Source organism: Aegilops tauschii, chromosome 2 (genome assembly GCF_002575655.3).
Source record: "Aegilops tauschii subsp. strangulata cultivar AL8/78 chromosome 2, Aet v6.0, whole genome shotgun sequence".
Taxonomy (NCBI): Eukaryota; Viridiplantae; Streptophyta; class Magnoliopsida; order Poales; family Poaceae; genus Aegilops; species Aegilops tauschii.
In genome coordinates, this window is record NC_053036.3 from 641,291,937 (window position 1) to 641,306,736 (window position 14,800).

Here is a 14,800-nt window from a genome sequence, read left to right on the forward strand (position 1 = left end):
AAAAAATTTAGAACCGGGCGGTGAGAAGCCCCGATTCATGTGATCAGTAAAAACAATGACTTCGTCATCCTTTGGTTGAGGTCTTTCTTTGCCTGGATCAGGGGCACGGTAGTGCATGACTTTGTTTGCTGGCAGGTACCCAACTTTGACAAAGTCTCTAAATGTGTTCTCGGTAACAATGGAGGGAACCCAGTTACAGGAAGTAACTGTCTTTGGCGGCATTGTGAAGAAGCCTAAGAATAGCTATCATGGAAAACATAGTATATTCTAAATTATGCCATCAAACACAATGTAGAAAATGTCTGGTTCCACTACTTTTTTTGAAAAGGAGGTCATCCCCCAGCCTCCGCATCGGAAAGATGCATACGACCACTTTATTAAAGTACGTAGGTTCGACAAAACAAATAGTCTGGTCTGCAAAGTACGGCTCACAGAAGGAGCGAAACAAATAAACAAGAACAACTCAAAGCCACAACCGGCCGGACGAAAGGAAGCTAAGGACCTATCCTATTATGCAACTGCCATCCAAACCGGTTGAATATAGCCCGTGCTACCATCTCCTATCAGTTGCACCCAGTAGCCAGCTGCTCCCTGGAGTCTGTAGGAGTGAGTAACGACCACGTACGGATCCATCCCGTAGCCCTGAAGATAACCTGCAAGAAGTTAATAATAGATAGTCCATTAAAAATCATATCATTCCTGCAGTTCCATATAACCCAAAGAAGTGCGCATATTCCAATCCGAATACTTGACGCAATATGAGGAAGCACTCCATTTAGCCACGTCCCAAACAACTCATCAATGCTAACAGGAGGAGTAATATTAAAGGCTATATGGACAAACCTCCAAAGTAACTTCGCGAGAGGGCAATCAAGAAATAGGTGTTGAATTGTTTCATCATGAACTACCTACCCATCGCCGCTTTATTAAGTTATATTTGGTAAGGATCACTTGCTTGTGATCAAACCACATAAAAAATTTAATACGCAAGGGAACCTTAACTTTCCAAATGTGTAACGATCTTGGGATAGGGCCAGAATTAATGAGATCTAAGTACATCGATTTAACCATAAACACTCCATTACTCGTTAACTTCCAGTTCGATGTATCTTCCTGATCAGAGAGTTGAACATCCATCAACCTCCTCATTGAGTGTAACCAGGAATTCCATCGTTCCCCTACCAGGGACCTCCTGAACTGGATATTCAAAGGTACCGTCTGCAAAACCGTTGCTACGTAATCATCCTTACGTTGAGCAATATGATACGGGGAAGGATATTAGAGAGCTAGCGGTGCGTCGCTAACCAGGTATCCTCCCAAAACCTTGTTGTTGTTCCGTCCCCAACAATGCATTTCACCCTATGGAAGAAGGTTTCTTTCACTCTCATGAGACCCTTCCAGAATGGTGAATCATTAGGTCTTACGGTCACCTGAGCGAGAGTTTTAGAGTGCAAGTATTTATTCCTTAGGATTTGTGCCCACATACCCTCGCATTCATGTGCTAACCTATAGAGCCATTTGCTCAGTAGGCATTTGTTTTTAATATCGAGGTTCTCGATCCCAAGACCCCCCCCCCCCTGGTCTTTCGGTCGACAAATAATATCCCGTCTTGCCAGACGATACTTTGCCTTAACCTCGTCAGACTGCCAAAAATAACGGGATCGATAGAACTAGTCTCTTACGTACCCCTTTAGGTACCTCAAAGAACAATAGAAGGAACATTGGCATACTCGTAAGCACCGAATTGATCAATACGAGCCTTCCTCCATATGACATAAGCTTACCCTTCCAGCAACTTAGTTTCTTCTCGAAACGATCCTCGATACACTTCCACTCCTTATTAGTTAGTTTCCTATGATGGATTGGAATGCCTAGATAGCTGAACGGTAATGACCCTAGTTCACAACCAAACAGTTGTTTGTAACTGTTTTGATCATCTTTGGCCCTCCCAAAGCAGAACAACTCACTCTTGTGGAAGTTTATCTTAAGACCAGACAGTTGTTCAAATAGGCACAACACTAGTTTCATATTCCTCGCCTTTGCAAGGTCATGCTCCATGAAGATAATAGTGTCGTCCGCACATTGTAAGATAGAAACGCCCCCATCCACCAAATGGGGAACAAGACCACCTACCAAGCCTCTCTCCTTGGCCCGGCCTATGAGAACTGCCAACATGTCTGCCACAATGTTGAACAGAATCGGAGACATTGGGTCTCCTTGTCTCAGGCCTTTATGCGTTTGAAAATAATGACCAATGTCATCATTCACCTTTATCCCAACACTCCCTTTCAGGACAAAAGGATCCACCTGATTCCTCCATGCCCCATTAAAGCCCTTCATGCGCATGGCTTGCTGCAAAAATGGTCATTTGACCTTGTCCCATTAAAGCTCTATCTCTCTGAGATTGAGACTTTCAATGATCATATTGAACATAAAGGACCACCACCCGTCAAAATGATCATTGTTCTTTCCTTATTTCCTCCTAACGATGTTGAAGTCACCTCCCACTAGTATTGGTAGCCTCACATCCCCACAAATGCTAACCAGGTCTGCTAGAAAAGCAGGTTTACATTCGGGTTGGGCTGCGCCATAGACCGCCACTAAGGCCCATCGGAATCCATCCAATTTAGACCTTACCCGAAATTTAACCGTGTACTCTCCTCTTACTACGTTTAGAACCTCGAGTGTTTCACACTTCACCCCCAATAAAATCCCACCCGACCGTCCTCTCGGTGGTAGGCAATGCCAGTCGAAATCAATTCCACCAGTAAGCGACCGAGGAATTGTGAAGTGAAGTTATCTCTACCAGTTTCAAGAAGTGCGATGAAATCTAGTTTATCTTCTATGGTTGTTTCAGCCAGGAATCATTTCTTAGCCAAGTCTGCTAGACCTCTGCTATTTCAAAAGATCCCTTTCATAGTTCGTCATGGAATTTTTTCTTGAGCTTCACTCTCGCATTTCTACGGACCGCCGACACTGGATAGATCTTCCTCTTCCAGGAACGTTTAGGTTTATCCAGTATCAACTCCTCGACGCCACTATTCTTGATCGGTTCCACTACATGTACTTCCCAAAGGATTAAGTTTTTCAAGAGAACAACATTAACTCTGCTCGGGGATCCTTTTTTCGAAGACATGGCCAGCTTGCCAACACTTATATACTTGCTTCCATGTAATAAAATATGATGCTAATGCTATCAGTCCAACAGACTCCAAAATACATATCATGTAGCTAGATAAGTAGATATCGTCTTCGTACTCCTATCATGCGTATTGTGTGTTGCCCAGACCTCGTCGCCGAGTACTTTCCGGCGACGGTGACGATCGACGACGAACGCTTCTACTAGCCGATGCACTCTGGACGAGCTCCTTTACGCCGAGATGCACGCTGCACCGAGGTGCAAAGCTAGTTGCCTTGGCGAGCTGATCGATCCTTATTGCGTACACACACGTAGCTAGCTAGCTAGCTTTCGATCCGATGGATATAGCTCCGGCGGAAACAACGCACGTGAACACAAGACGCCGGCGTATTGCCACAGGCTCGTATCGAGCCTGTTCTGATTTGTATTACTTCACAAACCCACGGTACAAAAGTACAAGGATACCTGAGTATTTATATTAGCTAGCTAACCTGCCAACTAACCTAGTCCTACTCGTTATACACTTCAATTTCTAATCGGACATGTACACGTCCCGTGCACACACCGGCTAGCAGGGGCATCAAGTCGGGTTTAATTCCAACTATCACCCCCCTAAACACGACGTCGTTACGTTACAGCTCCGACGCCAATCTTTCTTCGCATCTTCATGAACTTCTGCCATCCCAAAGATCTGTTTAGGATATCTGCAAGCTGATCATCGGTGCAACCGTAGTTGATCTTCATCTTACCTTCTTCGGCGCAATCCTTTGTGCAATAATACACCGTATCAATGTGCTTCCTCCTATCCACTGGATCTTCACGTAAAAAACTTCCAGACTTGCTATCAACATTGAGCGCCACTTGTTCCAGATCTTGATCCATGATATCACCATATAGCCTTCTTAGCCACACACCTTGACACGCTGCAGCGGCAGCTGCAATATACTCTATTGCATCAACTGCGGGTGCTTTACTCTTCTTGCTTAGCTCAAGATGAGGTTCCACTAGAGCGTCAATTGGATTGCAATATTTCATGCCATAGTTTTCAAGTATCTTCCTTGCGTATGCCTTCTGGCATAATGTGATCCCCTCCGTCTTTTGTTGTACCTCTATCCCGGGGTAGTAGCTCAAAAGACCTAGATCATCCATCTTGAAAAGCACTTTCATCTCTAGCTTGAACTTTGCAATCACCTCTTCATCTGCTCCAGTTATTAAGAGGTCGTCGACGTAGTTGCCAACTAGTAGACGATCCTTTCCCTGACCTCGCTTGTACATTGTATGCTCTAGTGGGGCTTTCTCAAATCCAAGAAAAATCATCATCTGATCAAGTTTGATTTTCCACGCACGAGGGTCTTGCCGTAGCATGTACAAGACTTTGTGTAACTTCAGTACCTTGTGTTCTTCTCCCTCTTTGATGAAGCCCGGTGACTGATTCACATACACATCTCTTTCTATCTCGCCATTCAAAAACGCGGATTTTATATCCATGTGATGTATTTTCCATGATTCCTGAGCCGCGAGAGTGATGAGTAATCTCACCGACTCCATCTTTGTAATGGGAACGAACGCTTCTTCGAAGTCCATACTTTCCTCTTGCACATACTTCACTTTGTGCTTCATCCACCCTTCAACATCATTCTTAACCTTGAATTCCCACTTGAGCTCTATAGCCTTTTCATTGCTGGGAAGATCCACAAGCTCCAATGAATTATTGTCATGGATCGACCCCAACTCTTCATTCATAGCATGACGCCAACACTCCTTCGTATTTGCGTCCATAAATTTCGCCGATTCATCGGCACTTGCTAGACACCGTCGTCCACTCCCTTTCACTTTTACCGGGTCAATTGTCCGAAGAGTATTCTCCAGATGTTGGTGTAACGCCGGCTGTAGCAGTACGGGTGTAGGTGTTGGTGTCTTTTCCTCCAGTGCTTTCGGAGGTGAAAAACATCTTTTTCCTGGAGATGCCAAACCTCCAATTCCTGGCGTTTCTAACCCTTCCAAACCAGTCTTAACACATGGGCTGCTTTCCGGCCCACCAGCCACAGTCTTTGCTAATTTAGCATGCGGCTCTTCACGTGGTGGTGTGCTCCCTTGAGAGGAGCTGGTCACTTGGACTTGTCTAGCTCCACGACCACACCCATGTGAGGCGTCCTGGTGGTGGCTACCTCGGCTTGCTCCAGCCACGTCCGTTCGGCTGCACTCTGGCACGCGCCCTCCGGTAGATGTAGCACTCGTTACGCTGCCAGGTGGTGGTGGTGAAGCGGCTGCTTCAGGCCCTCCTGGCCGAGCGCCTCTGCCTTCCGGATGTTGAGCATGCTGCAAGAGGCCACCACTTGCCGCGTGTACTGCAGCATCCGACATGGCTGGGCTCGCCTCGCCATCCTCTGACATGACGCCCACGATCTTTGTGGCGGTGCCTGCCGTCAAGTACATGCCATGCTCGTCAGGTCCGAGCGGCATACCTCGCCGCAAGTCGTGGTTTTCTGGCGTGACCACGGTAGTCCCCCTTGCAGTGTGACCGTCTGCCGTAACATCTTCATCTGGAGTCAAAGCTTTCGTCTTGCTTCTGCGGCCGCCTATGGGCCTTTCCTCCGGTCCACCAACACAAAGACTGCTTCTCCATGGTCGAGCACACGCAGCCTTCGCTGCATCCACTCCAGCAAAGTTAGCACTTACGTTCATAGCATCGACATAAGCTTCGGAACCACTCCCCGCATCTGTAGCATAGATGCGAGTTTTCGAACCATGAAGATGATGGCAAACTTTTTCTTCCGCAAGCTCGACAATTTCTTTAGTCAACGCTTGAGAGTCTGGATCCTCGTCGTCCACCAGTTTACACATCAACATCATGTCTCCATCATCTCCTTGCTGGGTCATGAGCGCCTTCTGCTTCGGTGCTTCCTCGCAGTCAGCCTTGAAGTGGCCGAGGAGGCCACAGTTATAACACCTCACTTTCCTGATGTCAAACTTCCTCCTCGGTGGTGGTGCAGTCTCATCCTCCGAGTCGTCGTCCGAGTCGGCGAAGTTCTTTCTCGCCGAGCGCTGCTTTCCCTTCTTCTTGCTGCTGCTCGTGGATCCGCCTTGCTTTTCGAGGGCGATCCACTGCGCCTTTGTGAGCATCACAAGCTCGTCGTTCCTCCCGTCCCCAAGACTGTACCGCATCCGCTCATCGTGAGCCTTGTACCGTCCGACAAGATCGTCGATGGAGAGAGTCGCGAGATCGACGCACTGCTCGATCGCCGTGACAATTTGCAGGTACCGGGGAGGGGCTGCGCGCAAGAACCGCCGGACAACCGAGGCCTCCGTGAGGTTTTCTCCAAGCGCGCGGATCCGATTGACGAGAGTAGCCACCCGTGAAGCAAACGCATCCACGGACTCATCGTCGCCCATGACCAAAGTCTCGTAGTTCCTTAGGAGAGTTTGGAGATTGGCTTGCTTGACGCGGGTGTGTCCCTCAAACATGAGCTTCAGCGTATCCCACACCTCCTTCGCCGTTGCTTTGGCGATTAGGTGTTGGAGGACATCCATCGGCATCACCGAGTAAATCGCCGATGCCGCCTGCCGATCCTTCCGGTGCTCGGCTCCCTCCTTCTTGAAGGCGTCGCCTCCTGGGTCGACCGCGTCCCATAGCTCGTTGGCGCGGAGACCACACTCCATGAGGGCCTTCCACACCCCGAAGTTCTCGCGATCAAATCGTGGGTACGACGAACTCGCCGGAGCAGCAAATACTTTAGCCGCGCCGGAGTACTCCGCCAGCTGCTTGTTCTTCTCGTCGTCCGCCATGATCCTCCGTTACTAGAAGATCAACCTTGCTCTGATACCAATTGTTGGCCCAGACCTCGTCGCCGAGTACTTTCCGGCGACGATGACGATCGACGACGAACGGTTCTACTAGCCGATGCACTCTGGACGAGCTCCTTTACGCCGAGATGCACGCTGCACCGAGGTGCAAAGCTAGTAGCCTTGGCGAGCTGATCGATCCTTGTTGCGTACACACACGTAGCTAGCTAGCTAGCTTTCGATCCGATGGATATAGCTCCGGCGGAAACAACGCACGTGAACACAAGACGCCGGCGTATTGCCACAGGCTCGTATCGAGCCTGTTCTGATTTGTATTACTTCACAAACCCACGGTACAAAAGTACAAGGATACCTGAGTATTTATATTAGCTAGCTAACCTGCCAACTAACCTAGTCCTACTCGTTATACACTTCAATTTCTAATCGGACATGTACACGTCCCGTGCACACACCGGCTAGCAGGGGCATCAAGTCGGGTTTAATTCCAACATTGTGGTCTCGCCGGGACTCGGGTCCCTATCACCCCAAGTGAAAATAGTAATATGATTACCATCAGCCTGTTGCATCCCATAGAACTAGCCAGGGAAAGGTCGTCTCGCGCGGCCGCCTTTGTCGTCATGTCACTGACATCATGAAGTGTTCGGTTGAGAACATATGTACTTCCTCCAATTTTACTCTCTATATCAAAACCCACATCTACATAAGCTTAACGTAATCATCCTTTGGCCGTGTCCACCCATGCCTAGCCACGCGAACACTTAGCCCTCGCGAAGTTTGTAGCCTGTGCGAATATTGCTTGAGTAGACCTGATAGGGAGTTGACCTCTCTCGCCATGAGTTGCCTATCAATGCTCTGACCAAACATACCAGGTTGTAGTGTTAACTAGATCAGCTCTGGGAACATTTGGAAGAAGTGGCGCTGGCGAAGAGTTATCCAGCAAAAGTTCTGCGGGAAATGATGACCTTTCCCTGTCGTCGATATATGCAATATTGACAGCTTGACCGAGACGCAAGTGTTGCCATATTTCATGAACACAGGGGCATTGGAAAAATGCTTGTCCAATACTCTCAAAATCCATGTTGCATAATGGACCCCCCCCCCCCCCCCCCCCCCCCCATATTTGAATATGTTGATTCACAAGGACTCCAAAGCAAGGAATCGCACCCAAAAGAGAGCGCCAACTATGAATTTTAACTTCGGAGGAACATTTAAAAACAATAAAATATTCCAGATCAGGCTAGATGAGGGATCGAGTGGATTTGTTCTTTTCAGCTTTCTTCCCGTGTTGATGTTCCCACTTGCAATAATATGCCGATCATACAGAAAACATGCCATTTTTACTGAACTGCCACGCAACAAAGTCATGCCATTTTTGTAAAAATTAGTCGCATATTTAAGAAGAAGATCATCACCATGTATTATCCCCTCATACTGAATAATAAACCTAAAGATCTTGCTCTTACGCTTCCTGCCACTAGCTTTGATCATAAGGTACCTAGTATTGTTGTCCCCTTCTCTAATACAAGTACACTCTTGTATTGCAAGGTACCTAGTATTGTTGTCCCCTTATCTAATACAAGTACACTCTTGTATTGTACTCCCTCTGTAACAAAATATAAGACCCTTTTTTGATGTAGTTGGCTAAGAAAAAACGTCCTATATTTTGTTACACACGTTCTATTATTTTGCTTCGGTTTTCTCAGGCCAAAATCAGGAACCAAACAACTACAGTATGTCTCAATCATGCTTGTCAGGTTCTCGCCGAGCCATTTAAAAAAACATCCCAATATACTAACTAATGAATAACGTTATTTTACTATAAAAACTGAACTTAGCAATCTCATGGGCCACCACGTTGGCCTTATGATTCACCTTACTCAGCCTCACGCTTTGCAACAATTTAGAAATGCCAATCACTTCCCTTTTTAGATCCACGAGCGCGGACCTGTCAGCATTATCACTCGCGAGGAAAGACACCACAAACACACAGCCAGTCTCTAGGATAATAGGCGGGTGAAAGGTCATACCAATTAAAATAGAGACCGGCGAGACACACCTTCAGCTCCGCTTCATCAACGCTCGTACAGCACCCAATATAATCCCATGATGATAAGATGACAATCCCCGTAGAGCCATTTTGGTTAGACATGCTACTCATATCACCAATCAAACAACCACTTGAAACCGTTCACACGTCCCTTCTTTATTCCGAACCTCTGATCGAACTTTGCAAAGCAGACAATTCCCAGCCAGAAGAATCTTCGCCATGAATGATGAGCTCCCATCGTCCTGCTCTGTCTACTAGCACCAATTAAGTACTGCAACATGTGTCTCAAGAAAGAAAGAAAAAACGTGCACCTCTAACACCGGCAGCACAGGCTAAAGTAATGCCACCCAAGGAAGAGATTCCACTCCCAATGGTATCGAACAGGCTTCTATGATGGACTGAACAGAACTTTGAGGAAACTACCTAAGAAAATGAAAAATCAAAAAGAAAAAATGAAAAACTTTACGTTGCCGGTTTTAGCAAAACTTAGGGAGAAGACAGCGGAGGAAAATCAGCAAAACAAATTATAGTATATTGAATGGTTGGATTAGTGGAATAATGTGCATGGGGTTGTAGCTCAAATGGTAGAGCGCTTGGTTAGTGCATGCAAGAGGCAAGGGTTTGATACCTCCCATCTCGAGCTAATTTTTAATCGCTCATTTTCCCCCGAATAAATCACTAATTAAAGAGTACTCATTCCAAATATCACTCCCACATTGCCAGGTTGCGACAAGTGGCACGCTATCGATTGTCGCAACCTGAGAGTTTTTTCTTTTTCCGCAGATTCGTTTATTAAAAGTGTTCTATCTCTCAAACCGTGCGTCCAAATCTCGAACCCTTTTCACCGTTCGATCCGTCGCGTCGAGATCTTTAAAACTAGATCCCATGTTGATAGGTTTCGATGAACTTTTGTTTTGACGTAAAAAGAACGAAAAAAACAAACCGGAAGCATTTTTTTCACTTTCCGAGGAGGCATGGTTTTTTCCTTTTCCGAGAGGCACGGCCGTGCCTCTCGGGGAAGCAAATCTATGCCTCCACGAGAATCAATCCGTGCCTCTCGCGAAACAAAAATAAATAAAATGGGTTTTTTTCTTTCCGAGAGGCATGACCGTCCCGCTCGCGGAAGCAAATTCATGCCTCCATGAGAAGTAAATCCGAACCTCTCGTGGAACAGAAAAAACGTATTTTTTTTCCTTTTCTGAGAGGCAAGATCGTGCCTCTCGCGGGACCAAATCCGTGCCTCCACGAGAAGTAAATATGTGCCTCTCGCGGAACGACAAAAAAAACGCATTTTTTTCCTTTTCGACAAGTACGATCGTGCCTCTCGCGGAAGCAAATTCGTGCCTCCAAGCGAAGTAAATCTGTGCCTCTCGCGGAAAGAGAAAAGAAAACATGTTTTTTCCTTTCCAACATGCACGACCGTGCCTATCGCGGAAGCAAATTCGTGCCTCCACGCGAAGTAAATCCGTGTCTCTCGTGGAAAGAGAAAAAACGCGTTTTTTTCCTTTTCGAGAGGCACGATTGCGCCTCTCGCGGAAGCAAATCCTTGCCTGCACAAAAAGTAAATTTGTGCATCTCGTGGAAGGGGAAAAAAGGAAACAAATTTATTCACACACAAAAATAATTTCCAAATTGTAAGAAAATCCTGGCAAAAATAGAAAATCCAAAAATCATCTAAAAGCCAAAAACACGTACAGAAAAATAAAAGAATCCGTTAGAAGCGCCCAGAGCGCAGCACGTGGCGGCGGCTGAGAGCGCGCCAAGTGGCACGCTCCCAGCCCACACCAAGTGACCTGTGCGGAACTCCCAAAGGAGTACTTTTCAACTAGTTGCTCTCATTTTCTTCCTTCAAAATTAAAACCTTAATATGACGGTTCCTATGCTGATTCTTGGCCCTATTATTGGACTGGAGGGTGCAATCTAGGCCTAGTATCGCCGAGCTGAACAAGCACCAAATTAATGGAACCTACGGGCTAGCGGGGCCTCCTATATGGCGCGGTGCGCGCCAGGGATCGTGCGGACGCGCACTCAACACTTCCCCTGGCGCGTCAGTTCGCCGGCCCATTTGATGGGCTTTGGCGCCCCTTTTTTCTTTACTTTTTCTTTTTTTATTATGTTTTTATTTTATTCTATGTTAAAATAATTCGGGATTACAAAAAAAGGTTCTAATATTTCAACAAATTATGAATTTTTAATTGTCAAAAAGAGTTCATGAATTCAAAAAAATTCCAATGAATGTTTTTTACTTCAATTAACAATTTTTTTGAATTCGATGAACAAAATGTTCGCGAATTTGATAAGAAAATTCGCACGAAAAAGTGTAAAAGTAAAAAAGAAGAAAGAGAAATAAAAAATAAAAAAGAAAAGAAAAATTAAAATAAAAGGGAATGATAATAAACATAAAAGAAGAAAAAGGAAAGAAAAAGCGAAAGGAAAGGAACCAGAAATTGGGCCAGGGCATTAGCGCCGTATAGGATTCCCTGGGCTAGGGTGTAAGCAGTGACGCCAGTTTTAAGGGACGCGGCTATGTATTGCTTGCGCGAGCGTTAGCGCTCACTCACGTCATGGTTCGCCATAAATGTGCCGGCCCAGGTAGGCAGTGCTTCACATTATTGCTGTATGTTTTTTTCTATTGCTTATATTTCGAAAATGGGTAAATATATCTATTATCAAAATCACCGTACATACCAAAATGAATAGTGTTAATCAATCATTTTTTTTAAATGCTAATCTTGTATAAAAAGAAGACATAAAAATATATATGTGTTCTAAACCAATACCATTTATTTAAAAAAACATAAATGTGTGTTTGAAAATTTGAAGCATGTATTAAAATATACTCCATTTAAGATGTACTCCAAGAATGTACTATGTGCATAAAAAACTCTAAACATCAAAAACATAGATGTTTAAAAAGTTAATCATGTATTTCAAAAACGGTAATCATGTATTTTAAAAATGTAAAACTTGTATAAAAAATGTTCCTAACGTATGCGGAAAATGTAGAATGTGTCCGAAAAAGTAGACATAACAAATATATGTTTAACCATAAATTTAATCATGTATATTGAAACATATTCCTGATGTATGCGTAAAATGTAGAATGTGTATGGAAAAAGTAGCCATAAAAATATTTTTTTAACCAAAAAATTAATCATAAATTACATAATGTTAAATGTGTGCATAAAAAATGTTCCTGGTGTATAGAAATGATATAGAATGTGTATGAGAAAAACAGACATAAAAATATATTTTTAAAATAATCATCTATTAGAAAAATGTTAAATGTGTATATGAAAAAATTATACGTGTATATAGAAAATGTTCGTGATGTAAACACAAAAGGCAGAATGAATATGACAAAGTTAGACATCAAAATATCTATATTCTAAAAAAATATTAATGGGTTTAGAAAAATGTTAAACATGTATATAAAAAATGTTAAATGCATATATGAAAAATGTTCCTGATGTCTACAAAAAATATACAATGGATATGCCAAATATGTAGACATCAAAGAGTATGTATTCAGAAATAATAAGCAATGTATTAGAAAAATGTTCATGCTTCATACAAAAAGAACAAAAATAAGAAGAAGAAGAAGAAGAAGAAGAAGAAGAAAACTGGCCAATAAACGAAGAAAGTGAAGAAAAATAATGAAAACATAAAAACTATGAACAAGAAAACAATCTCAATGGTTCCAAAAACATAAAAACCAAAGAAAATATCCAAAATAATCGGGGAAAACGGTGAAAAGAAAGAAAACAAAGAATGTTAAACGTGTATATAGAAAATGTTCCTGGTGTAAAAACAAAATACAGAATGTATATGAGAAAATTAGGCAAATGTTAAAGGCATACCTGAACGATGTTCCTTATGTCTACAAATAAAATATAATGTATATGCCAAAAATTTAGACATCGAAAAGTATGTATTAAGAAATATTAATTAATTTATTAGAAAAATGGTCATATTTTACACCAAAAGAAAAAGAATAAAATTATGAAAACCGACAAAGGAACAAGGAAAACACAGTTAAATATTGAAAACATAAAAAACAAAGAACAAGAAACAGTCTCGGAGATTCCAAAAACCGATTAGAAGCATTAAGAAAAAACATAAAAACGAAAGAAAAATCCAAAAAAATCAGGATCAAAACAGTGAAAAGAAAGCGAAACAAATAAAAACTTTGAACCCCAAAGAAAAGAAAAAAGTAAAACGAAGAAGAATAGAAAGAGAAGGGAAAACTAGTCAAAACTGAGGAAAACAATAAAAACCAGTGAAAAAAATAGAAACAAATAATTAAAATAAACAAAAGAACCGAAGAAAACAGGTGAAAAAACAAAAACACGAATTTCTTCCTTTTTACAGTTTATATTTTTTTCCCTTTTGCTTATATTTCGAATAATTATAAATATCTCTATTGTCAAAAACATTGTACATACATAAATGGAAAATGTGAGCCATGCATTTTACAAATGCTAATCGTGTATAAAAATGTTTTCAAAATGCACAATGTGTATGGAAAAGTGGACATAAAAATATATGCCTTCAAAATGTGAATCATTTAATTTAATTCAAAAATGTTAGTTATGCATTTTCAAATAATAAACGTGTATTAAAAAATGTCTATGATTTATACCAAAAATGTATAATACATATCAAAAAAATCTAGACAACGAAAATATATAACAATGTTTAAGTTAATCATGTATTTAAAAAATATTATATATTTTAAAAATATTAAACTTTATTAAAAAATGTATATGGAAAATGTTCCTGATGTATACAGAAAAAGTATAATGCGCATGGACAAGTAGACATAACAAATACTCCCTCCGTTCCAAAATAGATGACCCAACCTTTGTACTAAAGTAGTACAAAGGTTGGGTCATCTATTTTGGAACGGAGCGAGTATATGTTTAAATCACAAAATTATTTATGTATTACAAAAATGTTAAACAGGTATACAAAAAATGTTAAACATGTATAAAGAAAAATGTGACTGATGTATGTAAAAAAATATAGAATATGTATGAGAAAAGTAGACATAAAGTATATTTTCAAAAAATGTTAATCATATATATAAAATGTAGAATGTGTATGAGAAAATTAGACATAAAAAATGTATATTTTATTAAAACTTGTATATAGAAAATGTTAAATATGTATATTAAAAAACTAAACTTGTATATTTTATTTATTTATTGAGGGGAAAATAAACTCTTGTATATAGAAAATGTTCATCGTGTAAAAAAATTAGAATCTATATGAGAAAATTAGACATAAAATATGTATATTTTATTAAATATTTATCTTGTATTAGAAAAATGTTAAGCATGTATTCAAAAATGTTAAAGGCATATATGAATAGTTATCCTGATATATACCAAAAATATACAACGCATATGAAAAAATGTAGACACCAAAAAGTATGTATATAAATCAATGTATTTGAAAAATGTTCATGTTGTATTGGGAAAATAAAAGGAATAGAAAGATGAAACCGACAACGAAACAAAGAAAGCAAAGAAAAATAACGAAAAACATAAATAAAAAAGGATGGAAAATAAACAATCTCAAAGGTTCTAAAAACCGATGAAAAGCGTAAAGAAGAACACATACGAAAACGAAAGAAAAGTGCGAAACAAATCAGGATAAAATGGTGAAAAAGACAAAAAAAAACTAAGAAGACAACGAAAACCGGAGAAAAGAAGCAAAGAAAAAACGAGGAAAAAAAGAAAGAGAAGGGAATACTAGTGAAAACCAAGAAAAACAATAAAAATCAGTGAAACACAAAAGAAAACAAA